The sequence below is a fragment of the Haemaphysalis longicornis genome, unplaced genomic scaffold, assembly GCF_048455015.1.
Source record: "Haemaphysalis longicornis isolate Haplotype H1 unplaced genomic scaffold, Haemaphysalis longicornis Haplotype H1 scaffold_9, whole genome shotgun sequence".
Classification (NCBI taxonomy): Eukaryota; Metazoa; Arthropoda; class Arachnida; order Ixodida; family Ixodidae; genus Haemaphysalis; species Haemaphysalis longicornis.
This window is the reverse complement of record NW_027526460.1, coordinates 106455304-106469167: the sequence shown is the minus strand read 5'-3', so window position 1 is coordinate 106469167 and position 13864 is coordinate 106455304.

The following is a 13864-nucleotide window of genomic DNA, read 5'->3' as shown; positions in this document are numbered from 1 at the left end:
TTTTGCCTTAAGAAAGCGGAAAAACGCTCTTCTTGTCAAAACAAAAAAATCTACAACACTCTTTATGATGAACAGAGTGAGCAGAGACATCTGTGCTGGCTATTAAAATCATACACGATGATTTGAAAACTACGCCTACTGCGTATGACTAAACGAGGAGAACAACTCCGTTTACGTCAAATGGTACTGAAGCCATTTAAAATTATTTTTTGCATCTTGCCTTCAGAAGATCGGTATTCACGTGTGGAATGGAGACTGTGAGTTTGGAACAGCTGGTAAACCTAGGCACCAAGTAGCTGCGATGGCAGCTGTCAACACAGAGCTGGCCATGAGTCCAAATAATAGAAACGCATGTACAGGAGGAGATCTTGTAGCGCCAACCTCGCGTGTCTATAATTGGGTTTCTTTACCAAGCTCTTTGAATGTCAAGAGCCACAAAATAAAATAATACTGTGTTTGAGCCAGGAAGGCTATAGCATGTGCTTAGTCATTTCTATACCTTTTAGAAAGCTTATTTTAAAACAAGCTTCACTGGGAGCCCGTATTTTATTTATTTTTTTTTTATTTATTTTCACATACTGCAGCCCTTTAAGGGCTATAGCAGGAGTGTTGAAATACAGAGGAGTGATTACAAATGCACCACATTCAGGGAACAAAAAATACAATATACACACCTACACACATGGCAATTCCATTCAGAGCAAAATCGCGACGCCAATGGGCACATAAAAATCTTTATACATGCGATGAGTGGACACTGCAAGATGGGGCGCACATACCAACACAACAAAGCAAGGAACTATTGGTTAGACACGACTTTCAAGAAAAGGCAGAAATTGATTTATCGATGCACCGCTAATCTCAACCGGCAGTATATTCCACTGTTCTGTCATTCTTGGAAAAAAAAAACTAAATTTGAATACATTGCTGTGAGCATGAAATGGGGCGAGGTTTAGGGCATGAATATTTAGAGTTACGGTTGGCATTGCATACGTAAGATAGCTGTCATCGGAAAGGCGGAGTATTGTGTCATCGGAGTATTGTGGCTATAGCAACCTGTAACCAAGAAAACTGTAATGGTTGTAGGGTAGTGTTTGTTGTGGACAACTAGGGCCTCTGGTTTTCGCTGGCAAAAATAGGAATGGGCTTCTGCCTCTTATGCGAAATTCCTTCACACGTTCCTCAGTAAAGTGATCAGGACATTAGATTTGGCTCGTTTGTGGGCAGCAGCATTTTGATTGATCCATGCACACGTTCGATGAGATTGCAACGTTTTATGCTCCCGAATCTTTTTTTTGACAACAGTCTTAAGCACAGGCCTTTATTCGCCTGGTTGTTCGGGTAGCAACTGGAGGATTCATTTTATCTTCATTTTGACGAAGATTTCTGTTCTTCACACCCGCAAGAACACAACTTGTGAACGCAATGGAAACAGCAGTGTCCATAGGGGAACACGAGCCGACGACAGAGCAAAACAGCGCTTTCAGGTAAAAAGGAACAAAATACTGATGCCAGAAATCAACCTAAGTCTCATGGCACCCACGGTTGGTGCTAAAAAACAAAGGGAATCCCGGTACCTCTAAGACAAGGGTGTAGATCCTAACCCTCCAGGGGATCGGGCTCACTCAATCGAAAGATCGCTGGAAGATCAAGACTCGGAACTCCATGGGCTCAGGAAACCTGGATCCCAAGCTTCCTTCGTATCTTCGTTTGTCACTTTGGCCTTGTTTTGTGGAACTGCAAGTGGTACACAGTCGGACTTCTTCTTGTCGCGAGTGCAATGTCTGTCTTCCTGGTGGTTGTCACTTAATTCTTGTTTCGCCAGTCGAGAGGTCAAATAATTCTCGTAGCCATCGGAAGAAACACGAGCCTCTTTAAAAAGGCTTGACAAACTCGCGCGCTGCAAGACTCAACGAATTCGAATTCCGCTGTTGCAATGGAAGTTCCTTTTTCACCCTGATGGCAGACTGAAAATAAATGAAATGGATACATGATACATAGGTTTTCATGCCTCCTCTAAGGAATTAAAGTGCAGTTTCTATACTAAAACAACATCTACAGGTTCCATTACAACGCAATTTATTGCTAGAAAAATTATACGTAGAATGACCTCGATATTTGGGGTTTGAACTCACAATAAGACATCGCTTCATGCGCCAGACGGCAGGCTCGTGACGGTAAATTGTTGACATGTTAACCTAGGAGAACATCGGGCAAAGAATTCGGAGCTTTATCGCCCGGCTTGGCTGCTGAACAATGAAGCAATTGGAAAGCATGGTAACTTACCCTTTGTCATTGCAAAAACAAAATCTCTCATCGCTTATGACCTCGTGAAGGAAATACCGAGTCGAGAAAGCACGTATGCCCTGGTGGTGACACACCGTAATCTTGTAGCAGAGAAACTACCATCAAACGCTTCCATGCGCCAGGGAGACAATGGGGCTGTTCTTTTGATTGATTGATTGATTTGATTGATTGATTCGTTGATTGATTGATTGATTGATTGATTGATTGATTGATTGATTGATTGATTGATTGATTGATTGATTGATTGATTGATTGATTGACTTTTGGAATCAAAGCACGGACGGAACCTAAGCGATGAGACGCGCCCTGGTGGTTGGCTTTGGATGAATTTTGACCACCTGGGGATCTTTAAAGTGCTCCGAAATCTCGAACACACTTTTCGCTTCCACCAGAAAAGCGGCCGCCGCGGCCTGAAATTCAACCCGCGTGCTTCGGCTCAGCAGCAATGCCTTAGAGAGAGCCACCGCAGCTGGTTTGGGGCCGTTTGTTTGAAGATGTAAGGTATATATGCTGAACAAGTTGATCTTTCTATCCTGAAATTGCCCAAATGGGCAGTCGCTGAGCTGAATTCAATGATTTCATGAGCAAGACGGGCCATGGTGAAGACAATGACGGCGTCCCGGCACCATACATTAGGTAGTGTCCAGTACGCAAAACATTCCTTACGTTTCCACAGGTGTTAGGCATACTAAGCCCCGCGCTTACAAAATGCTCGCGAAGCTCCTTGAAAAAATGTTTTTTGCTACTACAACTACTACTACTACTACTACTACTACTACTACTACTACTACTACTACTACTACTACTACTACTACTACGACTACTACTACTACTGCTACTACTACGCTCGCTATAGCAGGAAACAGCTGGTGAGCCCCAGTGGCGCTCTCTCATAGCTTCCATCTTCGGCGATCCGAGTTCCTTGCTCACAGTCACGCGGCATTGAACACAGGGCATATAAGAAATGGGCGATTGGTCCTCCCTGGCCTGCTTCAACTTCAAGCACGGCGATGCCGTAATCTTCTATCGCTCAACGGCATCGCCATTCGGACAAGGTTCAGGATCTCGTGTTTGAATCTCGATGTGCCACTTCCAGCCAGTATCCAATAAACCTTGTCTAAGGGCCTCATTTTCTAGCACGTTCTCATTTTTTGTTAGGTTGGGAGTACTTCAGAAAGCCTTTTTTGTTATCCACTTCCAGCAAGTATCCAATAAAACTTGTTTTCAGGACTTATTTTACAGCAAGTTTCCCTTTTTTTGGTAGGTTGGGAGTACGCTAGAAAGCATTTTTTGTTATTTAGTATCTTCGCCAAAAAGTAATTACCGAGCGTTTATTTCCTTTCCTTATTTCCCTTCTTTTTCAAGTGTTGCTTTTTTGGAGCAATGACTTCTCCGCGCCAGTGAGGCAGTAGCCGCTTAGGCGCTTTAGCAATGTCATTGGCTCAACTATGCTTGTAGGCAGCCTGTCTTCCCCTTCATGTTCAAGCTACGCAAGAACACTAAAAGTGAGGCTGGGAAGCTAAACAGGAAGCTGTGCGTTTGCCACTCCTCTCATGGTTTTGGGTAAGGCGGATGCAAAGGAAAACAAACGGTGCATAATAATACAGTAAGAATTGCGAAAATATATAATTACAGGGCGTTGAAATAGTGAGCACGACAAAATGACGCGCAAGAAAAAGCGTAATTCCGAACAGATTAACCCACATAAGGATGCTGAACGCTGGTAACTCTCTTAAACTTGTTCTTCAATGGACGATCAAACACAACGTATGGCTTCCGTAACTACTGAAGCAGACCTCGCTTGCGTGCCAACAGAGTAGCAGTACTAACAAAATTTCTGGATAATCTCTCAAAAGGAACATAAGGTTAATGAGTCAGTAGAGGGAAGCGGCGGCTTTTTTCCCCGAGTCGTTGGGAGGCTTGAGAATTTTCTTCTCCGGTCTCCTCATGGTTAGGGGTGCTGCGTGGTGTTAGTATTTCTAATGTGTTAATGTGTATGTTACTGGTCTTATATTTCCAAATAATTAAAGACAATTTTGATCAAAAGGTTCTTCTTTTTTGGTCATAGGCTGTTTAGGCCACCCGTAGCGAAAATAAAAGCTGCCAAGTATAGTGTACTTTTAAGCACCGGACCGTAAGACCTCGTACTGCTGTACCCCGAACATTCAACGCTAACCTGGCTGACCCTGGCTGGCATATTAGTACGTCCTATTGGTACGTATATATGACACCCACAACAGATCTGTAAAAAGTTAGCCTCCTGCTCGATGCAAAACATTTTTTGTTAATTTCTGTTATTTTATGACGTACGTTTACAAACCGAATTTTAGTTCTTCATCTGATTCTTCAGGCCTGGAATCGATGACAGATTACCAAACGGCCACAGCTTGTACACGATCTAGCCGAATTTTTTCTCGGAAAATGACTTCGTTTGTAATGTTTGATTGATTGATTGATTGTGGGGTTTAACGCACCGACGCAACGCAGGCGATGAGGCGCGCCGTAGTGGAGGGCTCCGGATTAATTTTGACCACCTGGGGATCTTTATCGTGCGCCGAAATCTCGTACACACGGGCGTTTTTGTTTGTAATGTTTTAAGTGCCTGTCCCAACCATGAGGCAGAGATAATTAGAAGGTTAAGACTGGGGTGGAGTGCATAAGACAGACATGCTCAGATAATAAATGGCAGCCTAGCATTGTCCCTGACGAAGAAAGTGTATGACAGCTGTATCTTACCGGTACTCACCTACAGGGCAGAAACTTGGAGGCTCACTAAGACGGTTCAAATTAAATTGAGAACGACTCAGCGGGCAATCGAGTGGAAAATGATAGGTGTAGCATTAAGGGACAAGAAAAGAGCGGACTGGGTCAGCGAACAAACGCGTTTTAAGGACATCTTAGTCGCAATTAAGAAGAAATGGACGTGGGAAGGGCATGTAATGCGAAGGCAAGATAAGCGTTGCTCATTAAGGGTAACAGAGTCGATCCCTAGAGAAGGCAAGCGTTGCAGGGGGCGGAAGAAAATTAGACGGGCAGTTGAGATCAAGAAGTCGGCGGGGATAAATTGGTCGCAGTTAGCACAGGACCGGGGTAATTGGAGAATAATGGGAGAGGCCTTTGCCCTGCAGCCGGCGTATATAGGCTGGTGGTGATGATGATGATGGTGATAAAGCGCCTTCAAAGCACGTTTCTTTGCAGTTCGTAAGTAAGCAGTAGAAACACATAATTTTTTCTACAACTCAGAGAAGCGATGACAACCACTTCAATTGATCGAGTGTCTAATATCGGAATATCAATTTTGTAGGAATCGAAAATTTCTTCATTGCCACGCTATCAAAAAGCGAAATGTGTTTGCCACATCGAAATATATTCATGTGAATTGAAATACAGGAATTTATCAACTTCGCTGTAGTGTGTACAAAAAATGAAAGAGGCGAATGTAAAATTGGAGTAAAGAAACCTTAGATTCGACCTCAAAGCACTTCGTCAACTTCGCCAAATATATAAAAAGGGCCTTAATGAGGTTTTTTTAAAAACAATCTTGTACGTGCCCCTGATAACATTTAACACGATTGGTCGTGCTGAAAAACAAAATAGTTTCATAACACCATAGGGGCGTGTAAGCAGCCAACTGGTATTGATTTGTGTTTAGATAGTTGATGCAGAACAGAAGGTACATGCGTTGTCCGTAACCCTATTTTTTGTCTAAAAACAGATCTTTTTAAAGCGGCCAAGGATTCTAATTGATTACAACTCCACGGCGAACTAAACATTATCACAAGTACCTAAAACTCAACGATGGGACGGAGTCATCGTAGCGGCCAGTAGCATAACGACTGTTTATATGTAGATATACAAACTTTAGCTATATACACTTGTCGCTGTTGACACGCCGGCAGACAACTCGATTCTCCTATGAAAACGGTGTCCTTCACATCATCTCGTCCTACAACTCTTTTTTTAAAGAAAATTTAGTAGCGCAATAACTTATAGATAGCATTACCCTCGAAATGACCATTTAGAGGAAGAGGAATGTATTTGGGGATGGCACGAATAGTGGCCTATGGCATCTGACAATGAGGAGTTTTAAAAAACGCTAAATGCCTCTGGTACAGAATTCCCCAAACACAAATTCAAAGAATAGCGCAGGCCCAATTGGGGGTGAAGCGTATTTTTTTTTTAATTCCGCGGCATTTTTATTTGCTCTTGGGAAGCGTTTTGCAACATTTCTTGTTTGTACACAGCAGTGCAATAGAACGCAGAGACACCTTCTCCGAACAGAAAAAAAAATGTGGGGAAGGGTCGTGCAGGCCAAAGCGTTAAACAAGTGCAAGTGTACGCAATGTATAAACAAAACTGCTCCTTCGACAACACTGGCGCGGCGATGGTCTAGCAGCTGGGGTTGAAGGAACTCTCCTTGGACAGAGCCCTCTGAACTTACGAAAGTGAGAGATGGATCATGGTTTCAGAGCACTATAAGAACACGAAAATCGGTAAGGCGATTGCTCTCATGGCAAAGGAGATGCATATTATGAGACAATATTGGATATGTCCGCGTTCTGAAAATTACAATTCGTGAACCGCATTGCTTCCGGTAGAAAGATCCCTATGAAAATTTTACTCGTCACCCAATATTTTGCGGTCTTGATGCCTAGGTATCATCAAATACATAGAAGGTAATAAATTTCCTTAAACAAAGATAAGAAAGTTTGGTGTACCCCTACGAAATGCGAGGTTTCCGATAGCAACGCGTTTAAAGGGTGTACAAATATTTTGCAAAATTATGCAGTTTTTATTATGGTTTTTAAAAACGGTCCCAAGGCAACGTTTCGAGACATATTTCTTGTTCTTTTTTGCCATAAGCGTCAGGCGCCTGACCTTTTCAGGGGTGATAGGTCAACAGGATAGAACGAGGCTTCAAACGTTCAAGAGAAGAAAAAATTGCCCGATATTGCTTGTTATTCTCAAAATGGAGTACCATTTCCGAGAGAAACTGCAACAAGAACTACAAATGCTTTCAAACGTTCACTTGAAAGATTTGTATGGGCAACAAACTATAAATATATTCCATTTGGAATGGCCACAATAAAAGTAAGGTTGAAACGGCACTTTCAAGCTGATCTTCCACTCACATGTCTTTATTTAAAAGACCTCATAGCGTATTCAACCAGTTCACGTTGCTAATTTTTCAAATACAAATTTAGAGCCGCGATTTATTCAAAGTAAGTGAACTGAACGGGAAAATGAAATAAGAAAATTGTCCATCTATGGGGAAAGCAACTCCATCTGTGTTTCCAGTGTAACAGCTCATTCCAGATTTCCAAGAGCATTTTAGGTTCATTGGCATTTACGTTCTTGCCTTGGTAGATTTTTTTCAATTTTTTTTCTGCTCTTGCCTCTCCCATTCAAACCAGTTTTCACGTTTCTGTAGCCTGAGGCACAATAATGGCAAGTCTTTTTAGCTATTATGGGAGGGTGTGAAGGGGGGATCCTCTTCGATTTCAAGATATCCACAAACATTTCGAACTTTAAAAATTGTAACACAAAAATTGGTTCAAAAACTTAAATCACAGCGCTCAATTCAGAAACAGCTTATATACACACTGTTTGCTTTTGGCAACTAGTTACTTAATAGCTGTTTAAAGTTTGCAGTAGTTGGAGAGTAGATCAATGAGACAGGCCCACAAAAGGGATTTATACTGCGCTGATTGGAAGTGCCTGAAACATAAACGGAGGTAGATTTGTATTTTTTTCTGGGCAAATGACGGCGCAAATTTTCGCGTGTGGTATAACTATCGGTCGACAAACATAATTAATTTCCCATTTTCTAGAGGGCTTAGTAAATGTGATTACTGCACTGTTCAACGATCCCGGAGGGCATCAAACTGCTTTGTTGGCTAGTGCATATTCGGACAGCATAAATCATTCACTACTGTAATTTAGAAACTACCTGAAAGGATGCCATCGCGGAAAGACATCGCGAAGAAGCAATCACAGGTTGCTGGGTGCGCCCACGTACTTGTATGAACAGTTGAGTAATCCCGATAAAGCCATCTCGACGATGATAAACGCACACGTTAGAAGGATACATGAGGGCCGAAGATTAAGTTAGAAGAAGAAACATGCGGGCAGAAGATTACGGAAAGTAATGTGGGCAACGTTAGTTTTCAACCTCGTAGCGGTCAAAAAAGTAATCGGCCCTTAGGGGGCCCAAAGGAATTTTTCCTTCGTGGGCTGAAATCATCGATGGATTGTTGAGGGTTAAAGTGCCACGTCCGATGAGATTCGTGAATGGCTCAAGGCATAAAATGCTCACAAATTGGTGCATCTAATTTACTTTTCAGTAGTATGCTTGCAACGGAACGACACCATCGGGCGTATCAAATGCTTTTGTACTGCGTGAACGCTGTTTTTTGTGGACGCGTGCATTCGCAGGTATTTGCTTGTGTGCGATGAGGGGTGAAGGTACAAGTAAATTTTGACCGCCGGTCTGTAGGCAAAAACAAACCACCCGCCTTCAGGGTATACAAGATGTATTTGCACAGAATTATTCACTACCAAAAGATGAACTATGCTGGTGATCCGTTCTACCCTTCATCTTGGCCCGAAAAGTGAATAATTTGTAAAAATGGTTAGTTCTTCGGCGAACAATGATCGATTATGTTACCACATGGAGGCGATATCTGATATTGGTCAGGACGCGCTCACAAAACAATGGGGAGTAGTAATCAATAACACAGTAGAAGATTGCTACAACGAAGATTGTTTAGAATGCCAGAATAAAATAACATATAGGGTAATACGTCGGGGATACGGGCCCAAGAAGAAAGACCTTCGAGGGACTTCATCACGCCAATCTGCACAGCGTTTTGTCGCAAATTCTGTAAATCGCTTGCTGTCCGCAAAGCACTCTGCTGTGAAAACATGCCCATCTACGGAGGAAGCAAGGCTACAGAAAACGGCTGTAATTCCTGTTTGGTCAAAGGTATAAAAAATATGAACGTCAGCCACGAAGACGATGAAGACTTTATGATTACAACCAGTTCCATCGCTTTTGCATAATTACGTAGGTATAGTGAAGCCGTGAATATTGTGGAATACTTTCCAGCCGTTATTACACCGGCTTCTGCGGGACGGAAACGTAACGCCACATGTTTGTTTCCTAGAACAAAGCTCCGGCCCTACCCAGTATCATGCGCTTACAAAAGTGTCAGTGCAGTAAATGTTTATATAACATAAATGGTTTTGTTTCGTACACTATTTATACAGCGCCCAGCTTGGCTAACCATCAGACTTCACGGAGTGAAAGAGCACCGATTTTTTTCTGTGCAACGCCTCAAAATGAATTATTTTATACATTAACGAAACTTAAAGCACTATTACGACGATTAGTTCAAACATATGAAGCACGTCTGCGGTGCGCGTGGTTTTTGCGCTATAAATCGCCGCGAATATCAATGGTTTCACCAGCTGTAGACGGGTATTGAGGGATTGGAGGGATGGACTAACATTTGCTGTTAAAATCTTTCAATATTTTTTCAGTCAAGCTCCGTTAGTAAACATCTACATATTCGTTCTTATAAACTCTCAAAAAGGCGCCCACATGTTCTGTGCCGCTTTAGCCGTAATGGTCATGGTCTTGTCGGGTATTCCTTTTGCAAGCCGTGATAGTATCGTTACGAGGCGGATGCGAATAAGCAATCTATATACAGATAATTACAGCTGAAGGCCAAGAGACAAAAAGCCAAGGAATCCAATGCAGCTCGTGCGGGTCCGTTTCTGGGCTATCTCTTCCTCGTCTCTCAGCTTTCCGTGCGCGCCCACTGATGAGGCACGTGCCAATAGATGAAGTGTACGATGGATTGACTACCAGGTGATCCAGTCGAATGCTATGTGACATGTTTATGGAGTTACGTAGCAGTATTAAGTTGCACCACACGGAGCGGCAGTCACTTGCAGGCCGACTACAGCATTTATTAGTAATTTGTGGTAGAATTGTGCTGTATTTTCACCTCTAAATGTTTTTGTCGGTGTTTTTCTCGGTAGGCAGCTTTCCCTACCCGAATAATATGAACACCGGTTGATTTTCCTAACTCCATTACTTCTGTTTTTAATCATCTGCATTGTGTCGCCAGTTTTCTCGCCTTCCCACCGGCTCGCTAACTAGCGGTGTGATTAGGCAGAAGCGCCCTCGTACAAGCACAACAGCAAGTACGCATGCACGTGTATCCGACCCCCGTTTCCTACACACACGCAGGAAGCACGCGAAGACAAATAACGGAACGCAGACATTCACGCGCACACGCGATCTCGCAGCCCCACACGCGAGCACGCACACACGCTGCACTGCACGCGCACATGCACGAACCCCTGCCGGATTACCCGCCGCATCGGTCGCTTCCGCGCGCATCCAACCTGCTAGATATTTCGCCACGCCGCGTCGGAAACCGGATTGCTCGAACGGACGTGTGACTCCCACTTTACACCTGGCCAAGAATTACTCTTTTCAGCAGGCACAAAGCGTCCAAAAGTCGGGAACCCTCTTCCGTTTTGCTTAATTTGCGAGTGGTTGTTGCTCGATCGGAAGGGGACATTTGAAGTAGAGAAGAGAGCGATCATGCGTTCCTATCTCAGGACTAGCCTCAATCATACCAAAGCATCACACTAACAAGGGCGAGAACGACAGTGGAGAGCAGAAATGAACATACAGCGTTCGAGAATAAGGATAAAGTCTTAGGGACAGCTCTTATATTTTGTTTTCAGAAGGGCGCTGTCAGATGATGGACGAAAGGGAGAAGGAAGAGAGCCGAAGGCGACTGCTTTGTTGGGTTCTCGATTGCCGGTAGGGATGTTTGGTTAGGATGATGAAGTGAGTCGCGTTCCCGTCCAAGTAATCGCGGTTTGAAGTAATGAGGCGTGCATGAGTACAGGGGCGAGGTAACATAAAAAGAGTCTAAAGAGGGATACTCTTAGTAAGTTCAGGGGCACACCAAAACGAGAAAACTTCAGCGTTTTTTAAGTGCGAATGCACTTCTTAAGCGAGCCTGAAGCGTCCGCCGCCGTCCGCATTCCGCCGCCGTCCGCATAGCAACAGCTGCGGGTGCGCGCGCTCCTCGTCTTCCTTGGCAACGGGGGGAGATGGGCGCGCGCTGCCTGGCCGCTGACATGGCACATACCCACGTGGGGGATTGGCCAGGAATCTCCTCGTCTTCCTTGGCAACGGGGGGAGATGGGCGCGCGCTGCCTGGCCGCTGACATGGCACATACCCACGTGGGGGATTGGCCAGGAATCGGGCGTGAGAAGGGGTAATGCACCCGCTTAAAGGAGTACTGACACGAAATTTCAAAGCTGAGATCCGCTCTAGCAATGAAGTACAACGACAACACAAATAGGTGTCTGTGCATGGCACATACCCACGTGGGGGATTGGCCAGGAATCGGGCGTGAGATGGGCTAATGCACCTGCTTAAAGGAGTACTGACACGAAATTTCAAAGCTGAGATCCGCTCTAGCAATCAAGTACAACTACAACACAAATAGGTGTCTGTGAATAAATGCATCTTTCTTTCTTTGTAGTTTGTGTGTGTGTGATCTCTCTTTCGCGAACATTACCGAACCGCGCAAATTCAACTCGTGCATTCGCACTTTCACATTCTTCCCCTCGGGGAAATGCGGGGAATTTTTTAATTCTCAACAATTCACATACACTACAGCACTTTTTCCACTTTTGATCTTGAACTATGCCGCTAACATCTAATTTTTCGGTGCTTTGATGTTCACCGCCGCGTCCCACAAAAGATAAACGTATGCGCTGGTGATACGAGACATTCCGGAGAAAGGCGAACGTTTACACGCCCCAAACGCCCGAGACAACCAGGTTAACCCGGAGGCGAACATTATTAACGCTTCCTGGAGTGTCGTGGAGAGAAGTTCTATAATTTTTCATCCTTTTGAGGCCTCTTTATAGTGGGTGTACACATCTGCGTACATTCCTGCCTTTTCGTGCATGTGTGCCTTTGTGGTGCACCGGGCATTCTTAATACGACGCGTATCAACCCCTCTTGATAAAAAAATCAGGTACAACATAAATACAAGTTTAAACTGCCGTAAAAAGTAACGTGGAGCGCACCTATAGCGTATGTACACGGGCAGCCCTGTAATCGGCTTTGCGAGGCGCGGGGGCGCGCAGAAGAGAAGGTAAGTCACTCAGTTGCTTCTATCTAGCTTTTCAAGCCTATGCGTAGAATTTGGCGAAGGAATATGTTATGCGTACATGACATATGTTATGCGTACATGACTTATGCGGCGCCTTTGCATGATGAATGGAAAAAAACGACTGAAAGTTTAGTGGGACCACCTGGCTACATGAGATGGTGCAATACATAGTCTTAGTATCAGGGGTGTGATGAATCTTACAGGGGTCCTGAAACGCCTCTCGCCGATGCATGTAACCAAATAAAGCAATGTATTAGCAGTCTCCTCCCGCAAGAATTTTGTTAAAGCGATGAGTATTAGCTGAGAAATCATAAATCGAAAACCGCGCATTATCGCCGCGCCGCATTTCCTCCTCCTTTCAACTTTCTCTCCGCTGTTGACGGCACGCCAGCCTTGCCTCCCATGATGCTGCGCTCCTCAGCGGTGACATACTTCCGCTATTGCGCTGCACAGACTGCCGTCTGCTACGGGCAAGCTTTGTTGACACCATGAATCCCGCACTCCGCTCAAGGCTGGAAAAGCGAATGAAAAATCTTGCCGCATGTGTGCAGCGGCCTGGAATTGCCCTTTCGCAGTGTACGTTGCTGCAGTTGCTATCGGTTGCACGTGACTTTTTATCGGCGGCGAACTCGCAGCCGCACGGGGAGGATCGTGCACTCGTTCTCTTTGATGCACCGCGCACTGTTTATCCAAAAAGCGCCGTATGAGATGTGGCCCCGCTGGTGCCGGGTCTTGTTTTGCGGTGGTGGTAATTCCTGCAGGCGGCATGTGCAAAAGACATTTTAAACCGATACAGAACCCCTGCACAAAACGCTTCAATCATGTGACCAGTTCAGCTTGGGGCGACGCGTGGTGGAGAGCGGCAGCGTTGGCAAAACATGCTCCGCCGCGGCTCTGCGTTTTCTAGCGCTGGAGCGAGCGCCATTTCTTTGACAATCTCAAACATCGGTTGCCTCGGCAACAAGGCACAAACCACCCTAGAAGTCCATTACGGTTCCGTGATCCCGGTTCAGCTCGGGGCCCCACCTCGCGACAAGTGGGTACTGCAGGCGTACCACTCACTCCCATTGGGAAGTGCGAGATGCGTTTGGCATTACAAGAGGCGATGATGTGTGTGTGTTGTGGACGCCTTTGTTTCGCGATGAAATGTGACGTTGTGCTTCTGCGGGTGGATAGTGCTTCTCATGGTCTGGATTATCTTTCTCGAGCGACGTACGACTCAACCTCGCATGTGGTATGTGCAGTGTGCGTGGCTAAAAGCCATCTCGGCTTGTGCGCCAGAGTTAAGTGACTTGCTGTTCGTCCCCGCAAACCGCGCGCGAGGTGAGTGCCGAATTTACGA